Source organism: Pithys albifrons, chromosome 6 (genome assembly GCF_047495875.1).
Source record: "Pithys albifrons albifrons isolate INPA30051 chromosome 6, PitAlb_v1, whole genome shotgun sequence".
In the NCBI taxonomy this organism is placed as follows: Eukaryota; Metazoa; Chordata; class Aves; order Passeriformes; family Thamnophilidae; genus Pithys; species Pithys albifrons.
This window is the reverse complement of record NC_092463.1, coordinates 45,328,749-45,349,856: the sequence shown is the minus strand read 5'-3', so window position 1 is coordinate 45,349,856 and position 21,108 is coordinate 45,328,749.

The window sequence follows — 21,108 nt, the reverse complement described above, 5'->3', positions numbered from 1 at the left end:
TATCTCCAGGTCTGCGATCCATGTGCCAGGCGCGTGAGCCAGATTCAGGTTGAGATGCTCTGTGGAGGCAGCATGTCTGGATGCAGTACCATGCCAGGACTCTTTCCCTGGCAGATGCTGATGCAGGCAGCACCACTATCATGGGATCCATCCAGGCCCACTCGACATCTGAATCACCATTCTTATTGTCAAAGTTGTCGCTCAAAGGACTATGCTTAAGAAGTACCCCTTATGTTATAAAGTTATTTCAACAGACTAAGGAGAAAAAATTCAAATGTTGCATCTAAATATTTGTATCTATATAAGTATACAGAAGTTGGTATATTTCACTGTCATGACTCTTCTCCACTTGCTACCTTCCAAAAGCATGCCAGTTTTACCATTATCCTCATTAATTAAATCACATGCCCTTGCTCAAATTCTCAACTGGTAATCTTTCTTTGATGCTGGCAAACTGTACAAAATTGCTGTCGAGCCAAAATTCACACCAGTGGCACAAGGGAGACGGAGCTGTTGAGGCTGTCACAAGGGACTTCTCTGCAGGGGAGGGAATACTGGGCTCTCAGAGCTGGCTCATACAGTCACATCCCAGCAAGACCTATTCTTGAGAAATGTTGATTCAGAAGACAGCTGCTTATAAAAATAAATACCATACTCTCCACCTAAGCTCCCTGATTAATCCTTTTTATTCTCTCTGCTTTGATTTCCTTAAAGATCTTAATTTTTACACCTTATAAATTAAAGAGGCAGCAGTGATTTCTAAGTGTGTCTTTTTTTTTTTTCTGGTTTGCAAGCAGTTTCTTGATCAATGAGTCTCAGTTATCTGTTGGAGAGAGAACTAAGCAGCTTTTCACTGTTTGGGGAGCAGGAGTCCAAAATGATGTGCTGTTATTAATTGAAGTGAAGACATCTTCATGTGGAAATTCACAGCTCTGCTTTTCAAAGCAAAGTTAAGGGTATGCATATTGCATAAAGCACTTTGGAAAAGTATTGGATTGATCTCTCTAAGGAATTAACTTTTCTTTTTATCTACCAAACATACTGTGAATAGATAAACATGATTCTCTGATTCCCAAAATCTTAATAGTATTCCTTACAGTCTTATTGAGGGGACCACTGGAGAAGAGGTAGAGCAGTTTTGGGGCTGGTCCAACCCGTAGTATTTCTGTGGGAATGGGCAATAAGGGTTTCAGTAGTGCAGTTGCTTTGATGCTGGATACAATGCAGAAGACCCCTATTCACTGAGAACTGATTTGGGACTATCACTTCATACATGTTTCCCAAAAGCCACTGTACTGATGGCTTTGGGTTTTTTTCCTCTCGTAGCTCTTACGTAAGGTTACTCCCTATTGGTTACCCTGAGGTAAAATGTTTCATACCTGATTATTTGATGCCACAGCCTGTGACTCCCTCAAATTTAAACCACCGCCATTTCTCAGCACAGAAGTACAAGAACCTTCACCTGCATGAAAACAACAGGAGTAACATCTCAGCTTCACCCAAACCCAATCACTTCTAGAGGAGCACCCTGGCACTGTCAGTTTGACTGAATGAATCTGAATGGTCTGTTACATTTATTTGGAATACCTGCCATTTCCTTGACAGATGGGAGTCATGTTGCAGCACAGTGATAAAGAAGTATGATGTTGTTTTTGACAGACTAGATTTTTCTTCTCATTTGTTTGTGACAGAGTTATCTTAGGAAACACTCTTCACCAACACTGCATTCAAAGTAGCACTAGCTTGCAGAGGTGTGGGGTAGGGAGAGGACAGCAAGGTTGGCTACTTGGGATGTATATGTGTATGTTATATATATATGTAACTCCTTTGGAGATCTCTGAAGTGTTCCTGCTCTTTCACCTGAATAAGAAATATTTAAATGATGCACAATAAGTGCCTTTGCAGACCAAGGAAATATGGTTGATATGTGGCTATTCTTTTGCTAATTTCTGTTTAAACAAATATGATGCAAAGTCAAGAGCAAAAATTCTCCATGCATCTGTTGCTGTGTTAATTGTTTTCCCTTGGCAGTCTGTGCAGATCAGAGGAGTTAGCAGAACCAACGAATCACCCAAAGTGGATTTGGAGAGTGCTTTGCTTCAGAAGTAAGGGAGCTGGCTTACATATCCATTTTCAAGGTATTGTGTTAGATACACTGGTTAAGATGGGGATTACATAAAATAGAATCACACCTGAGCTTCTGCAGGGCGCAAAAAAGCCACACCCTTGTGCATCTGAGAGATGCAGCAGATCATAGCAGAGCTGGTCTCCAGGAGCTGGCTGCAGGTCATGGATAGAAATTCATGTAGAAATGCACCCTGAGCCTGAGTGGAGCTGTGAGTGCAGCACTCACAGCATGAAGGAATGGCTGTTACAGGTTTGGTAGCATGAACTGGAGACTCTGTTGTCTGATACCTGAAATATGTGAAAATCATTCTAGACCAATAGTCAGCTTCCTGAAGGAAGCTAAATAGAAATCCTTTGGCTGCTTTGTTGAAGTCATGTTTCTCCAGTAACTAATCACTCTTGTTTCTCTCTTCCTTTTTGTCTGTTGCAAGGATGGAAGGAAGATTTGCACTGTTTTTTCAGTAGGGATACCTGAGACAGAAAGATAAAGATGAGTTTCAGGAATAACAGAATCTGCATCTTCCAAGATCCAGCTTCCTGACCACTGGGTAGTGCTGTCTTATCCATATATTAGTGATCTTTTAAATCTATTCAGTTTAGCAGGAGATTTTTTGCAGATTTGGGGGGGGGTGGTAAATCTGGAGCTTCAGTCTCTTTCTTCTTGCAAAAATTTGAATGATGATCAAAAGCCAAACAAGTATTTGAATTCCTTATTTTCTTCTAAGTACTTGTTTGCCCTATTATTTTTGCAGGCTCATTGAAACAGTTATTCTGTATAGCTTTTTGTGTGGAGGAAAATTCTGCTCTAAAATAATGTTCCAGGGTGGTATTTCTGTAGGTTTTCACAAAGGAAGGTTGTAGGTTAACAAAGATGCGGACTGTGTCTCCCAGAAGGGACTTGGGGTGTTGGGAATGGGTTGCTGTAAATAATGCTGGTTTAAAGATGTGAACTGCCATTGCAGTGTGTGGAGGGCAGGGCTAAAGGTTCCTACAGGTGCTAAGGGGACTCTTTGTCAGATGGCTGGCACCAACATTTTTTCCTTTACAGAGCTGGGCAAAGGAGAGGGAGGAAGTGGGATGGAGAAATGTCATTTTGACCCTGAGTGTATAGGTAGCCCCAACTGATACAAGCAACTACAGAGAAGAGTGCAACTGGGCTGCCTTTCATGCTGGCATTTGAAAGATTAGCTCAAGATAGTGCTTTGAAGGGTAATGTTATTAAAAAAAATTATAAAGTCCCCACTTTCTTTTATTGATACTGATATCAAGAATGAGATTACTAACGTGGGTGAGAGAGTGATTTGAAATGATTTTTGGATGGCGCTTTTTTTCCCTTTGAAAATTTAGGTGAAGTTAATTATGGAATAGCAGCAGTGTCTGAACTGAAGGGAGTGCTTTCATCTCACCTCCTGCTTTTAAAATAGCTGTGCTCTTATCTGTGCTTTGAGGAAGGCGGTGCAGGGGGAGAGCACCCCAGTGCTGTCACAGCCTGGTGGTCACCAGATGGATGAAATGCTTACAAGACCTAAGGCCATTAAAAGCTTCCAGCAAAGATATTAGGAGCCTGCCAATGTGCTGATGGCATGTTCTGTATGAATCTGATGAAGTAAGCAGAGGAGCTGTTTCCAGCACATGCCAGGTGCAGTGTGGGGAAACACTGTGCCCAGCAAGATGGGCTTTGAGCTGCTCTAAGCTGCAAGGGGAAGGGGTGATGTGACACTGAGACAGAGGACTGAAAGCAAAATCTTAGAGGAGGATGAGGCCCTGACTGGGGAGGAAGAGGGAAGCAGGGAGCTGGAGGACTAGTAGTAATGCTGCCTGCTAATCCAATCAAGGCAGAAATTGCCGTTGCTGTTGTTTTTCTTCCTGGGGATGTGCATGTGTCAGCCTGGGGAATATGTATGGTGAGATCTCAGCTTGTGTGAGAGCTGAAGTCAGTACCATTGTGTCTGGGTGAGCCTCTATTAAGCTGCTGGGTACTGAGCCTTAATAACCCAGTTGTAAGCAGAGGTTAATCCTGCTGCATGGTGTGCTGGGTAGCAGCACCAGCAGCTTCGGGGGTTATCCATCACTTCTCAGTGGCACAGGACATGCCTGCACAGGCACACCTGAGGGTTTCATATTCTTTTGAAGAAACAAGTCCATATTTTGGTGGATGCAGTCTGGTCTGACATTCTACAATCACCTGTAACCAATAGTTCATCTCTTGTTCTGCTGAGCTGTGCTGGGTGTACTTTTGATGGTGACTGTCCTATTCTGAAGCAAAAGAGCTTGTAATAATAATTCCTAGGATTTTTATTTTTCAGGTCAGTGTGCGTGTGAGGGAAGATCTTGGATATACTCAAGATGAGGGCTTTGGGCTTCAGCCCTCTTTCAGTGACTGAGGAGGGCAGGTGAACCTCTGTGGCAGCCCCAGGAGTAAGTCTGTCTAAAAGCCCTTATACCGCATGTTGGGATCCAAGTATCCCCTTAACAGAAGCAGCGAAGATCATCTTTACCCAATGGATTGTGACAGGTCCAAAGGCAAAGGGGAGGAAATGAAGGGGAGGGAGGGAGGGATAAGAGCATGAACTGTTATTTGGAAAAAAGCTTGTGCTGTACTCTTTGGAAAGTGTCTGACTTCACACTGTCAGTCACCTAGGAAGGATTCCCGAGGCAATGGGGGAGCTTTCCCTCATGACTCTTGGCTGTTAGGAAAATGCCAGAGGGTCTGTCTGCCCTTATCTCATTTCAGTCTGGGTGTTTATTAAGATGCCCTGAAGAATTTCACATTTTATTTGTGCCTGTGGTTAGATCTTTTCTATCAGCTTCATGTTACGTGTCCCATTGGTGAAGGTCTGGTGCTCCTGTGCAAGCTGTCTGAAGACTGCCTTGTTCCCTTGCTTTCTCTTCAGCTTACATGACTGCTTTACCAGCTGATGGAACATAATTCAAGGAATTAAAGTAATCTCTGAACTTTCATGCGATGTTTTCGCAGCCCAACATCTGCCAATGGTTCCTATCAAAATTTGAGATAAGGCCATCTTTATATGGACTTTGATGATGAGTTTTAGAATTAGAATAATTGAGGTTGGAAAAGACTTGAAGTTCATCAAAACCAACCATTAACCCAGCATTGCCAAGTCCACCACTAAACCATGTCCCTAAGTACCACATCTATACATATTTTAAATACCTCTCCAGAGATGGTGACTCAACCACTTCCTTGGACATGCTGTTCCAAAGCTTGACAACGTTTTTGGTGGAGAAATTTTTCCTAATATCCAATGTAAACCTTCCTTGGCACAACTTGAGGCAATTTCCTCTCATCCTGTCACTTGTTGCATGGGAGCAGAGACCAACCCCTACCTCACTACAACCTCCTTTCAGGTAGCTGTAAAGAGTGGTAAGATCTCCTCTGAGCCTCCTTTTCTTCAGGATAAACACCTTCAGCTCCCTCAGCTGCTCCTCATTAGACTTGTGCTCCAGACTCTTCTCCAGCTCTGTTGTACTTTGCTGGACTCATTCCAGCACGTCAATGTCTTTCTTGCAGTGACGCGCCCAAAACTAAACACAGGATTTGAGGTGCAGCCTCACCAGTAGCAAGTACAGGGGTACGATCACTGACCTGGTCCTGCTGGCTGCACTGTTTCTGCTATTTCTGATATTATTCCTGATAGTTTTGTCCGCAAGCTTGCCATCATGGAGGAGGTCTGACTGCACTGTTATGGCCTGACCAGCTGCCTGTCTTTAGGCAACCAGTGGGAAGAGGTCAGTATCCCTCTTCTGAAGTGGCAGGTTGGAAAAATCTCTCCCTAGCAGTGCACCAGCACTGGTTTGGAAACACCAGGCATGGCTGGCATGTGAGGCACCACTCATCCTAATGCAGTCCTATTTTCAGTAGGAGCCTGTGCAAGGGGTGGTGTACTTCGTAAGCAAGACCCTGGATTCAGACAGGTCAGCGGTGCAATAGTTTATGATGTTATTAGTTATGATGTGCTTGTGTTTTTCAAGTGTCTTGTTTTTTTTCAGTAAGAAATTATAGCTTTGGCTGTAGTCTGGAGAGTCTGGGAGTCACAACTGAAGGGATAACCTTTCAAATCCAGGTTCTAAACCAATAACCATCTCAGATGGTGACTGCTATGTTGATGTCCCAGTGAATAACCAAATCACTGTGTGACCCTTCGTGCTTCTGGTCTGCCTGATCGTCATTTACCCCCTGCAGTCTACCCTCATCACCCAGGAATCAAACACAAGGCAATATAATCAAATGCAATGCAATAGTCTCCTTGTCCTTTTCACACAGGGCTTGTTTTCTCATCCTGTGCTACAGAACAAGGTAAGCATGAAGACATGAAGCTGAAATCATTGCTCCCCTTCTGGTTCAGTAAGAAATTACTCAGATATTTTTCCAAGATCAGTGAGTTGCCATCATGTCCCAACAGGCTTACACTCTCTGGTAGAGACATGAAAAATGATCCTTTGTCTTCCGTGTGACACTGGCACTGTGGGTGACAAACGCTTCCCTCTTTATGCCCCTTTATGTTATGGCATTGTGCATTTTTCTAGATAAGCTCTGTGGCAGCTCTCTCATTAATCAAACATGCTGCTGGCCTATGAACTGCAGGCCTAGAGCACTTTCTTAGATTTGACCCCACTGAAGGCAGGGTAGAAGGGTCTGATGGTTCTGGGAGGGCTGGGATTGTGTCCAGTAAAATCACATTTCTTTGCTGAGAGCTGTGCACTCAGATAAATAAGTGAACCCATGGATTATTAACCTGATGATTTAGCAACCTCTTCTTGAACTGTATAAAGCATTTAGTCCTCTTTATTCTGCAAGTAAATCAGTGATTCTCAGTTAAGGTAAAAGAAAAGGGGAAATTACCAAGAATTTGGCACTAGGTGCTTTTAGACAAGCTTCTGGAAAATGCCAAAGAGCAGCACTTTATCATTTTCTAATTGAAGAATATTAATTCCAAACATTTAATTTTGGAATGTTGAATAACCTTCTAAACACACCCCATCCCCCAAGTGAGACTGCTAATGAAACAAGCAGATGTTGATTTGAATAGAGTAAAAGGACATTATAAAGATGTGCTTTGAACAGCCAGATAGAGCAAATTAAACAGGAGACTATGGAAAAGAAACTGATGGAAAGCTAAGAGCACACCATCACAGTTCATGTTGTTCACCAAATGGCCCATCATGCAAGTGGAAAGCAGTTTAAATATCTTTCATAATCTGACCTTAAAAAAAAACATTTTCTATCCAGAAAGTGTTGGGCTGATCATTAAAGAACTGCAGTCTTGATCAAGCACAGGGGCCAGTCGCATGCATCTGTCTCTCTCTGTGCATCTCACTGCTGTCTCTGGGGCTGTTCATATCAGCAATGACATTTGTTTGCTTTCTATTTAAAGTACTGCCTTTGAGAAAAATATAACTTTTTTTTGTTTGCCTCTCTCTCAAACTAATGTAATTTGAAATGCTGTGCCAGGGAGTCTGGAAGGCCTGAGGCAAAAGTCGAAACTGTGACCTTCTGAATATTAAACTATATTGTGGCAAGCTGAGCATCCCTCAGATAGGGAAGGGGCTGGGAAGGATGGCCCTCGGGCTGTATGCTTCATCACTCCCCTCTTGTTACTCCCTCTGCCCTGTCTCTGGACCCCTTGTGCTCCATGACAGAAGGCTGGCTGAGGCTGCAAAGCTGGCCTTTCAGTGATACTTTCTGAGAATTGCTGACTGCTTTACAAACACTGTGACTTAGGCTCTATAAGCTACTGCGAGGATAGAGAATGACAAAACCAAGAAATACACTTATTTCAAGTCCAGAGTAAAAATAAGTAGTGGAATCTGCCCCAAGACTGCAGTCCGAGGAAAAACCCTAAACTGATTTTATTGTTGCTCTTCCCAAAAGTTTCTACTGCCGGAGCAATGGAGTGTCTCCCCTTGACACCCATTTTCCCTGTCCTAGTTCATTGCAGCCTGCTTACCATGGCACTGGGAGCAGCTACTGAGGTGCTTAGCATTTTGGGAAGTTACAAGTGATTCACTTAAACTAAGATGAAGTCTCTTAGGGTAGGAAGAAAGAAGGTAACATCTTTGTTTTGGGCCCAGGTACTAAAGCTGGGAGGAAAAGCATGACTTTTAGAAGTACACCTAACCACAGAGTAACCCCCTCCCTCATCTGCACTGACTGCATGGACATAACAAGCAAACCAATATCCAAGCCACACGTCTCCAAAGCTTTGGTATTTTGGTGTCTCATGTTCTGATACTTTCAGTAGAAATTAATTGTGTTCTTCTGTTGGTCGAAGTCTCCACAGCAGTCTCATTAACACACAGCCAAATGTTTAATGTTTGTTTCTTATGACTTGCTGAACTGGAAATCAGTTTTGTTTGCTTGTCTGTTTGGTTTTTTTGCTGTGAACAAAATGCTTCCTTGTTTCTGTTGTGCCTGTGACTGCACCCTGAAAGGAGGACGGCAAAGCACCCTTCAGTCTCTCCATAATCATCAAATGACAGTTTTGCAGTCTTTGAGCATCACAGTGCACCTTTCCTTGCTTTATGGCAAGTTCTCCGTTTCCCTCCTGCTTCCTTCTGTCTGATCATTAAAATTGTTATGATCACATCTCCCATAGCAGAAACAAGCAGGAGCTGTGGGTACCCTGACGGCCCAGCTTGCTGCTACTCCAAAACAACTGTGGCAGTTGCTCCATCTGAGAGAAACTTCAGTGTCACTTTGTGCCTTGTACTAGGTTTAGTGAATAATAAATGTGTAACTCAATCAAGAGCAGATTCCTCTCATGCAGGCACACATCATTTCTGTGTGCATGCACCCACTGTTGTCTCTCTGGAGAGAAATTGAAGCATCCATCAGCCAGTCCTACCTCAAAATCCTTATGCAGGCTATTATGCAGTCTCTTACAGAGAACTAAAGCTTTTCAGCCTCTGTGTGTAAGCTAGGAAGAAATTATGATGCTGCTTTTACCTGGTGTGCCTTGTCAGCAGAGAGAGGTGAAACAGCCTGAGCACAAGGTTTGCTGTGTGTCAGGACAGGACCCCTGGATCCTGGCTTGCTTTTCCAACATCTGAGTAATGTGCGCTTGCTTCATCTTAAAGGGATGATAATGGAGAGATCTTTGAAAGCATCTGAGGTATTTAGAAGTGCAATGTGTGTCTCAAAATGAGCACTTTATGCATATTCAATGCACGACTGGCCTAGCTCTGTGTTACTATGTTTAAAAGCATACATCGCCCACAGTAGTTTTGAAGAAAAAAGGTGGATTATCAAGAACTGGGCATAAGGAAGTGTCTCATCAAAAACCTGATCATGTGGTTGTTTTTCATTACATCGAATCAGCTTTTTGCTGATCTGAGCATCATAAGCTGAGTTCTGCTGACAGTGCCTAGAGAGCTACTTTCAGCAAAGGCAATGTCTCTCTCTTACCACTCCTCAACAGCCCTGATGTCTGAGGCATCCCAGCAGCCATTCATTAGTTCTAGCTGTATGTTTGCTATGTTTTAGCAAGGAGCAGGGAGTCATGCCAGTGATGTTTAAAAGTGAATTTTTCCTAGCTTTGGAAAACTTTTGGACCAGCAGCTGAGGTCAAAACCTCAGATTCATGTGATTTGAGATTGGATTTATTACTTGGACTTTCCTAGGTGCTTCTGTGCAAAGCCGCAGCTTTTTAACCTCATTTCAGTTCGCCTTGCTTGGATAAACTTTTCTATGGTCTTCCTGAAGAGCCAGGACATCTCTAGGATGGCTAGGACCTGCCCAGTTTTTAGAAGTGTTTCTTCATGGTCTTTAATGGCATATGGCCCCCCTGAGCTGAATTGCAGATGAGTAGCAGCATCTACAGTACCCAGGAGGAGCAGGGAATAGGGACCACAAACCTCTGCTGCCAAGATCACAGCTCCATGGGGAAACAGGAGTTTAATTCTCAGAGATGGAAGCAATATTTTGGAGCTGGCTTAACTGTCTGAGCTGGTCTGCATCTGCAGTGAGACTGGGATGGTGGACAGGGTACCTGCCAAGCCTCCTCAGTCAGTGTCGACTTGTTCAAGAGAGTTTTGAGGTCAGGAAGGGAAGAAGACCCTGCCCTTGGGGCTCCCCATTGTTTCTGCCTGTGAAATGGCTCCTTTCTCACAGGTAGTAATCATTTGGGATTTTAGTGGGGCAGGAGGCAGGAAGGAATGTATGGGGCAGGATGGCAGCAGCTAAAACGAGATTCTTGCAAGGGGCAGGAGGAAGACGGATGGCTCTGACCCTTTAGAAGAATGTTGAGGTATCAAGGTCTCAGGGGTAAGGATTTCTCCCTGGGATCTTGAGGAAATCAGTGTTTCAGTGCTCCCTCATTTCACAGGGTCTTCCCAAGCAGTCTCAGGATCTGCAAGAGGGGATGTGAGAAGAAACCTCAATAGCAGCAGGAAGGGGAGAGAGGGTCCCTTGATCTCCCACGATCTAGGTGGGATGAGAAGCAGCTGGCTGAAAATTCACATCGAGGCTGGGGACTGGGAAAAAAAAGGCAGGAATACATGTGTTGAACTGCAGGAAATGTCTTGTGCCAGCTGAGGGAAAGAGTCCTCAGAAGTGTCAGTGCATGTTCCTCCTGCCCAAATTACTCTGCAGCACCTGCCTGCTGTGGTATCGCTCTGATCACTGCTTCTTCACTGACTCTGTCTCAGCGTTACACTTGCTGTGGAGTCTTCTCCAGACATCAGTACTCAGGCTGCTATCTTGCTGTCCTTTCACAATGTCCCTTATTTCACGTCTTTCAGCTTGTGAAGTAGAAATAAGCCAGACTATGCTCTCTAAAGAAGCTCATCCTAGCTTTAAGCAGTCCCCAGCCTGACCTAGTGAGATGCAGGCAACGGTTTGTGCACAGGAGAAGTAATGCAGCCATGGTAAAGAGTTAGCCACTGGCCCTTGCAAAGTATTGTAATAAACTTTTGATGGAGATGGGTGATGGAGAAAGGATAGGGAAAACACCCAATGGTCATAACATCAAAGGAGGAGAGAGAAGCAATTAACATGGTCAGATGAGGGAAATCTGGCAGGAAAGATGACCAGTACCAGAATTTGCACTGATATCCTCCTGTCCAGACCCTATCAATCTTGCCAGGGAATCTGACAGGCAAGAAAAGTCAAAGAGCAGCCAAGAAATTCTGAAATCAAAGGGCCTTGAAAGCTTGACCAGAGAATGGAGCAGTTTTCCCATCTGCTTTGAATTTATCATTGCTAATGCGGAAGAAGCCTCTGGTGTGAGTGAGTATGTTTGACCAGAGGGTCACTTGATATATTCATCACATATGGTATCGAGGGACTCTCTCAACGTTAACCTGTCAAGATTGTACAAATGAGAAATTCAGACTGAGATGGCACAAGGAGGGACTCCCAGATCACAGGGTCTTATTTATCTGTCTGTCTGGTGGGAGCTCTGGCAGACAGAGGTGAAAATCCAGAATCAGTGCCTCCTGCTGATCATGTCATAAGAAGTGTGAGTTTTCTGCTTTCTTGCTGATATTGGCTGTGGTCAGTCTTCTGTGAAGCTGCAAATCCAAGATCATGACTGAGCATTATTTTGCTCAGTAATGTATAATTGATTTATATACAAATCTGAAAGTGGTTGTGTCAAATACTTATTTACAGCTAGGCCCCATGTACTGCTCAGGTCAGATGCTGTCCCTGTCAGCAGAAGTTGCATAAAGGGACAGGCCTCCCCACTCCAGCCTCCCCATCAGGGTTCCTGAGCAATGGGGACCACACCACATTTGGGTGACGGAACAGATGGGAAAATAGGCTGATGAGACTGAGAGGCATGTTAGAATTAATTAAAGACCTTTAGCAACCCACGAGAATTTATCTTGAAATTGATAGCCTCCTTATTTAAGTACCAAACACCAACTTTCCCATTCCAGATTTCTAAAAGGTTTTCTGTGTTCTCTGCCCTTCCTTGCCCTAAATGCTGATGCCATCATGTTTGATTTTCTTTGACTCCTTCTGATAACGCTGAAGGCACAACAGTCAGAGATGAAAGCCATGGGGATCTGCTTGCTGAGGTTATGATCCCCAATTATCATTCCAGGATGCTGCCTGTCTGCAAGGCAAGAGCTGTAGACAAGGCTCACAAAGCTGCAAATCTTCAGAAGGGGTCAGAGCGTGCAAGAGGAAATGTTGACACATGAGCCACATCCTTGACTCACCATTGAAGAGATTGTCCAGGTAAGCCAAGGAGCCTCAATTGCAACAGGGAGCTTGGTGGCTCACACTGCAAAATTAATACTCTCTTCTCTTTAGCACTGCAGAGCCCTGAGCCAAGTTGGCCATTGGTGTAGATATCGGTTGCAAAGGAAAGTTCAGGGGTTGAGTTCAGAGCAGGTGAATGGATGTTTGAGTGGGTCTATTTCCTGTGAATCCTTTTCTAGCTATTGTGTTAAGAGTATAGAAATCTGGCAGAAAATAAACCCCTTTGCTTTCCTGCTGGTCTGCAGAGATCAGAGGGTCTGGATGCAGTTGGGCCTAATTTCTGATAATCACTTCAGCACTATAATTCTGGTTGCCTTCAATAACATACCAGATGCACAAATACTGTGGGTCACACAAAAATCTGGTCACGTTAGCAATCACAGATTCACATATAATGCAGTTTACCAATTTGACACTGAAAGTCTGGTTGAGTTTAAAAGAACTTTTGTGAACGCAGATTCGCAAATGGTGCAGTTTATTGGAGCAGCAGGTTACAGGTTCTTGTGAGAGTGCTGCAAACTATAAATGCAAACTACACCTGCAAACTATAAATGTATAGTGCTATATACAAGTGTTCTCATGTATACTCCAATGCAGTCAGAGGCACAAATATTACCAAAGAGGTGTCCCTGCTTTTTGGTGGAGAGAGGAACAAGCCCATCGACTTCTCCACAAGTAGAGCTCATATTCTCATCCTCTGCCACTGAGGATTTCAAATGCCCATTTATACTTTTGGGAGACATGGAGGTGAGACTATAGTCAAAATATCCTGTTATTGCCATCATAAATAAAGGGGTGGCAAAGGGGGCAGGCAGGCATGTTACATGTAAATGAGGGATATCGAGAGTAAGATGGCAGCATTTGACTCTCCGGTACCAATGATGCAGCGCCATTAACAATATAAAAGCACCCTAACCATGACTCTAATGCTAACCCAAATCCTAGCCCTAACCCTAATCCCAACCTAACCCTAACCCCAACCCTTACCTGAATTGCAGGAGGGCAAAGGGGTGGGGGTCTCGCAAAATAAAAACTATAGGCCAGCCCTTTGTGTCCTGGCACATTTTTCCTGGGAGTAATCTTCGTCTGTCTTCAATTCTTGGCTGAAAAATGGCAATTTGCCAGACCCACTGGTGCAAATAAACGATTGAACTTTGCAGCAAGAGAAAAGGCGACAGCCTTGGTCTCTCTGGTGCCAATGATGCAGCACCATTAACACTATAAAAGCAGCAATTCCTTTGTGGCATGGTGCTTCAGTGTTGTTAGTTTCACTCCCTCTTCCACCTGTCACTCCCTCTCCCACTGATTCCAACAATAAGGGTCATCTGGCCTGCCTGATAACCTATCAGGCCACCAGCAGGCCATCATGCCCCCACCTTCTTGAAAGTAATCCCTTCACCACATAATCTCACAGCATATCTCATGGTTTTAGGCCTTATTCCTGCAACTTCAAAACATATTTAAAACTTTAAACTACATTTAAATCATGAGACGGATTAGCCCCATCATTAAGTAGGGGATACAGTATGGCCTTAACTTGGCATTTCCAACCTCATCTGTCCTGTCTGAATTAGGTAAGTATAAGGTGAAATGTGTTAACCTGCCTGTGGCTGGAATTAAAGTCAGTTGTGTGTGCGCTCAGGTGCTGGAACAGAAGGCACTGCTCAGTTAGCATTGCTCAGCTGATATGCAACAGCATGTTAAAAGGTAGTGGGCTGATTTTGTGGCTGAAGCCTCAATTTGCATGAGCTTAAAACTATAAAATGCAATTACTCTATAGGGATTCATTCACAACGAGTCTCAGTTTGTGATCAGATGTGGGAATGTGACAATGTCTCTACTGTGCCCTGCCATTTTTCTGCCCTTCTGGAAGACTGCCTTTCTTGAAGTATTTCTACTTTAGTTGTCTCCTTTAATGTCAGGAATATGTAGTTTTAGGGCAATCTGTCGTCTGACTTCAGCACTGTTGCACAGAGTCTCTTAACAGCACTTCTGGGCCTGCTTCAGTGGATTGTGATAGTGTGGTAGATATCAAATAGAAGAGGGTCTCAGAGTGATGAAAGATGCTGCAGCCATTAGTTAATGTGGTATTTAGGATTAAATTTTCAAGTAAAGTGTTGGGAATTAAAGAGACAGTGAGTTTTCAAGGACATTTTATCTACTGGGGGTGTTTAAGCCTGGAAATACACAGTGTCGATAACACAGCAGGATTAAAGCTTGCTCCATCAGATTCAGCACAAATTTGTTCTCAGCTAGCAGAGAGCACAAAATCCTTAAGCAGCAGTTAATTCTCTTATTTGAAGGCCTTTCTGCTTGCTGCCTGCTAAATTCCAAATACTGGCTGACAATTGTCTGTTCTCAAATCTCCCTTCCAAACTGCTGCCTTCCCTACTGCTGCACTCAGCCTGGCTCAGTGAACAGCTGACTGAACATGGCATAGCTTGGGGATCTAGCCTTTCAGGCTAGAATTGGTAGATGTATTTTTAACACAGGCTGGTTTTTTTCAGCTGAATATAGGTACTGATCTTCTAAATTCAAGGTTTTGCTAAGTCTAACCTAAGTTAGGTTAACTAGCAATTAGGTAATGTGTGTTAAAATAAGACCATGGTGTGAGCCACTCTCAGCCTGCCATGTCTCATCAGTAGGCTGACTGGTGAACATTTTCAGTCTGGTTGCTCTCAAAGAGGATAGTAAAATTGATCCTTCCCCTCCCTGTCTCACTCTCTCTCTCTCTTTTTTTTTTTTCTCTGTAATGCTCCTAGCACCAAATAAAAAAGGTAAGCTGTAGTCATCGGAGCAGTATCGATGCTGTCACTGCCTTCCTAACAGAGCCTGAGTGGATAGAGAACCCTGTGCTGCTGGCAGTCATGTCACAGATTTAACACCAGAGAGCCCAAATCCTGTGTCCTTGCAGCAGACCTGCCCTTCATACTGTGCTCCAAACTGGACAGAAAGGTGCTAACCAGGCATGAAAAACAGCTGAGGGGTAAGGAGGGAGAATCTGTGGAGATAGCTTGGGTTTACTTGGGCTTTCAGAAGCACAGTAGGACTGCGTGGTCATACAAAGGCAGTGTGTAACGACAGGGACCCCAGGTACAAGGATTTTTCTGTTGATGGATTCGGAGGGCTCCTGATGGGTGGCAGGGGAGGAAGAGAGGCAAAACCACTGATTAAGAGGCTTTTTATAATTATGAAAGATTGTGTGAAATTTCTTGTATAAGTCAATGTATAATAGATCTCAAGGGGGTAAAAATAGACCCTTAAACCTCTTTGTGGGCCAACCTGAGTAAAGGACAGCACCTGAACATAACTAGTTCATTACAGGCATTTCTTTGTCAGGTGTGCGATGTCCAAATATCATAAATTCTATAATAAGAGTGAGTTAATAAGGCAATAAATGGCAATGATGAAGTCCCTGGTTGATTTCAGAAAAAAAAATGTATTTCTATTCAATTTAGGTTGGCTGAAGGCCCCTTCTCTGTTCCCGGCATCTGCTTCATCTCAGGTTTATTTGAATGATGCATCATCACTCCACTCATGAGACACCCCTGGTACCTGCAAGCTCTGCAGACCTCCTAAAGGACTGTGAGGCTATACTGCATCCCAGGGCATATTTATTCTGTACCAGATCTTATAGTAAATGACTGGAAACTAGGCAACTCTGACAAAAAAACAAAACACCCTGTGCAAAAGGGACTTTAGCTGTGAAAATGAAATTCATGTCAGTGAGTCAATCAGAATCATTCAGGCTTGATTCATTCAGAAGTGCCTTCCTCACTCTGCGAGCACACGTGCTTCACACAGCGGGGAGTGAAAACACATGAAATTTATTTCCTGTGCCCGTTCATATCCCCAGTCACAGCTCTATGAAAGGAGAAGCAGGGCTAAGGGACAAGATCCTACTGGAGAGGTGGAGAAGGGAAGGGGGCATATCCAGGAAAATCATCTGGATAGTTGGTGATTTACTGAAATTGAGACAAAGCAAAGGGGGTTTTTCCTAAACAAGCAGATGAGCTGGTCTTTCATTGTGACCTCCATTCACAGCTTCCTTCTGAAGCCTTTCATATGAATGAAATAGAAGGACACACTGTTAAAATGGGTCAGGGAGAGGTGAAGAGTTGCAGTCAGCTATAAACCCCAGCAGGACACGATTCCTTTGAAGAGCATTGTGATAGTGATTAAAGCATTAGTTCAGGAAATCGAACCCTGTTGTATTTTCAGAGAGCTGTGTAGTACTATGCTCCTGAGGACCTTGAGAGAGAGAGATAAATTCTTCAATACACTGTTTTCTTTGTAGGCAGCAGAAAATAATTTCATCCTTCACTGTAATAGGGAACACAATACTCTGGCATTGACACCTTTGTCTTGGCAGTATGCTTGGTATGCTTGAAAGTTCCTTGTAAACTTCCACTTCAAGAAGCTTAATACCCAGTGGATCAGTTAATTATTCTATCACCCCCAAAACAGGTGTAACCTACCTTTTTACCTGCTAGGCAGAAGCCAGAAGTAAAGTGAAATGCTCAGAGTCACAGCTGAGACAAGCACCACCTCAGAATTCTGCATTTCCAGGCCTCACACTCACCCCCACCCAGGCTGTCTGCTTCAGTTTTACTGAGATCCCAGAGTTGACATCAAGGTCTCCAGTCCTGCTCTAAGTACCAAACATAGCTGCACTACCCAGAGCTGGACGTGCTGTGGAGCCTGGAGAGCTGCAGATACTCTCCTGGACCCTCTTTGTTTTTGCAGCCAAAGAGCTGTAAGAGGTCTGATTTCTTGTAGGACATGCAGAGGTCTAAGCAAAACCAGGTTATGGTCCAGAGCTGCACTAGTGCCTGCTGTTAGAACAGCCCTATGCTAGGTGATAATCCTTCCCCAGAACACTGCTAATGTCAGTAAGCTACGTGTACTTAAGAATAAACATCATTAATGACCAGGATATTTATTTTGTATGCAGTGGTCATCCCCAAAGATTTCCCCCCCGTCTAGAGAAATACTAGTTAGTTGAATTTCATCACCTGAAAGTCAAGTTCATTTTCAGTTACTAGCAGTCTTCATAGCTCTCTTCATTGTTTCAACAAAGGCATTAGGACAGTCTGTGTAATTTTTTTTTTAATTTTGGTGCTTTTCATTTACTATCGAATTTCTGAAATGAGATGGTGTTCTTTCACTGCTAGAGTGCAGTCTGCTCTGGAGTGCAGAATGATAGTGTGTATGACACAGAAAGATTTAAGAAAATGGAAATGTAGAGGAAGAAGGAATTTTAACAAAAAATGCCACAATAATTACTTCTCTTGGGGAAAATTGTACTGAGATCCCTTCTGACACTGCAGATTGGTTGTGTTCAGAGGAGGATTATAAGAAATATATCAGAACTATCTGAAGTTCCAAAGAAAGTATTCCACACCTCTGCAAATTGGACTATTTTAATGTGAGTTGTCACTAGTGACACAATCCACCCATTAAACTGTATAGATCAGCCTTACTTATCTAGGAAAAAATAAGACTCCTGTGTGTCAAGAAACTAGAAACCTGATCCTGAAATAAGTGAAATATTTGAGAGATGCATTACAACCAAGGGACAGTTATTGATGAGGGTACTGCTGGCAGAGCCAGTCTCCTGCATGGGGCTGTGAAGACAAGGTCTCTGCCTCAGAGAATGTGCAGTCTAGAGAGGTGGTGTGCAAACTAGGAGATGGAATGAAGGTGCACCTTCATTTGATTTCTTGCTTAGCTATTCTATTTAATATTTTGAAAGCATAGGAAAGTTTTTTTATTTTTTTCTTATCTAAGGACAAGGCAAAAATGTGTCTAGCATTCATTTCATTTTAAGGGTCTTTGCTTTATTAAGAACTATATTACCACACCCACAGGGGAACTTTGAGCACGTCTGTTTCAGTGCTTTTAATATTAGCCAGAACTTCTAAGACAGCACCAAAGGGAAAAATGAGGTCACTGGAAAGCGATGGTTGGAAATTGTAAATAAGATTCCTTACAGGGCTTATGTGGTAGATGAGAATGATAGTGATGTTTGAAGTTTACCATCTGTGCCCAGGAAAAGGAAAACATCCTGATACACAGATGGCTAAGTATACTTTCATGCTGTTCTTCTCAGAGAGGAAAAAAGCCTGGTCTCTAAATGCAGTTCTCATAACTTTCAGTTATGCAGTGCGCTCAAGTAATGATTTTGTGTTTCTTTTATTTCAGTCTGATCTTCTGGTTATTTGTCATCAGACACAAAATATATCAGTTGTCTGTTGATATCCAGTTCAAACTTTCTAGACTTCCTGCAACTCTGGCTTAGTAGTGCATGAAATAGTACTGTATGATACTTACTGGATTGAAAAAAAACCCCTCAAAACATTGAAAAATAAGGCTCATGTCTCTGTGTAGGCATAAAAATGAGATAAAGGCAGAAATACGCTTGGGAATGAGGTCCCAATGCCTAAATGCCACCAAGCACTAATGAACCAAAATACTTTGAACAATGTGCAACTTACTGTTTCTGGTCATAAACCTTCAGTGAACTTTATGTGGACTGAGCTCTGCCACTGCATGGAGTAGAGACACAGCTTAGGAAGCTTTGCTGACCTGTATATGGCTTTCTTTGGAAGTGAAGGTGCCACTTGTCTCAAGACTTAATGATATAAAATGGGGGTTTGAACACCCCTGGACTTACAGTCAGTGATACAGCTGTAAAGAAGTCAGCATTTCCAGTTAGCCCTGTCAGTGCAAGGCCAGGCATTGCTACACTGCAGTCTTCTCATTCAGGTTTCTTACCCCTTCTCTACAGCACAGTGCAGAATGTCAAAGCAAACTTCTTTTTTTCCTTTTATTTTTTGGGGTTTTTTTGTTTTGTTTTGTTTTGTTTTATTTTTTGGTGGGAAGCTAAAGACCCCATTGCAAGGTCCAAATTTTCAGTGTACAGTTTCTCCTACATCTTATTTGCATAGCTGCTGAGCTATAACCCTCTAAATTACAAACAAAACCACTGGCCAACTCTAGCTAACAGCTCTAATGGATGCTATTTTATTTCTGCTGCTAGTTGGCACTCAGCCTTCACTATCTCATCAGCATAAAGGGATGCTGTCAACTTGACAAATTTTGTCTGCCTTAGAGGGGAGGGGAAAAAAAAAAGCCATACCTACTATTGTTCCAAACCAGGCTTTACAAGAACTGTAACTAAGGAGAGAGTAAGGATGCAAAGGAAGCGCTATTTAACCGTCTCTGTTCGGTATTTTTACTTCCTGTATCTTGACAGCACTGTGTGGTGTGTCAGTGTTGCTAGTGCGCATTAGCACTTCCCCTCCCAGACTGGCAAGATGATGCCTCCTGGGAGGTGGGAGTGCAGAAAGGTCAGCGAGGAGAGGGAATGATTTCATCCCAAGCCTTGTATTACCGGCAACAGCAAAAGCGAGTGAAAAGGCAACAAGAGAATTTGTATATACATTGCACAGGATGCCATTGTGCTTAGTGCACTCTCTTAGAATGATTTCTAACATGCTTGGAGAAGGAACTGCTCCCCCCTATCTTCCTTCTCCAGAGGTGATTTTTAGTGTCCTGCTTAGTGCTATTTAAAGTCAAACCTATGCAAAACTCACATTGTCTGAGATAGGCCAGTTTGGAAGCATTCCAAATTGTCGGCATCCTTTTAAATACAACTCTGTTCTTTCCCTTGCAGGCGCTAAAGCTGTCCCCAGAGGGCATTGAATCTAACCTGGCAAGAAGAAGGAAGAGTTCCTACTTCTTTGTGATTAAAATGATTGACACACTGCAGAGAACCGTCTGCCGCTTTCATCTCTGCCAGCTTCCTCTAAAATGTGCTCAGCTGCCTCAAGCCACAAATATGTAAGCAGTTTAGAGACTTTTTGCTAACCAGTAAATAATATCCCCCTTCTGTTTTGGTTCTCTTTGGACTATGGCAGTCTCTCGTTTGTTCTCAGACTCTTAGGAGGACAGCCCAGACTACTGTTTCCTGCCAAGAAACTGGGATTAGAAACGGGAGACCAAGCTCGCCATCTCCTGGGGAAAAGGAATGTTTTATTTCGTTCCTCCCTTCCATTGTTACTCTTCTTTCATTCACACGTGCCGCATCGTGCCGGTGGGAGATGGGCGGGTGCTGTTCCGTGCCGAGCCGGGCCGGGCAAAGCTGGCCCGAGTCGGGGGTGGGGAGGCGGTATGGGGCACCGACCCGAGCTGTGTCCGGGCCGGGCGAGGAGATCGGGCGCTGCCGGGTGCCCCTCGGCTTGGACCCGCTCCCGCTCCGCAGGCGGGGCAGGACGGGCGAGCTCTCGGCGCGGAGCTGGCCCTGCCGCGGAGGAGCCGCCGGCCGTTCCCTCTCGGTGCCCCGCGCTCCGCCCGGGTCAGCGCGGGCGGTGCCGCGCCGGGCCCCGGGCCCCGGTCGCCTCCGGTCCCAGCGCTCGTGTGGCCTCCCCGGTCTCCCGCACCGGGGGACGGCGCTGCCCGGAGAGCGAGTCCGGGCACGGGACATCCCGGGGGCTGGAGCTGCGGGGCCGGGGCAGAGGCGCTGGGGTCGGGGGCGCTGTCTCTGCCACGCGGGTCGTCCCTTCTTACATCCCTCCTCAATCGTTCCTCCATCGTCATTCTCCCAGCTCTACCTTTTGGGAAGAGTTTGGCCTGGTTTTGCAGGGGGGCTGAGAGGAGTCCCTGGATGCCCAAAAACAATGCAGTTTTAAAAGCAGATTTACAGAGCAAGCTCAGTTGTTACCACCGCCTGTCCTTCATGATGTTTTAAA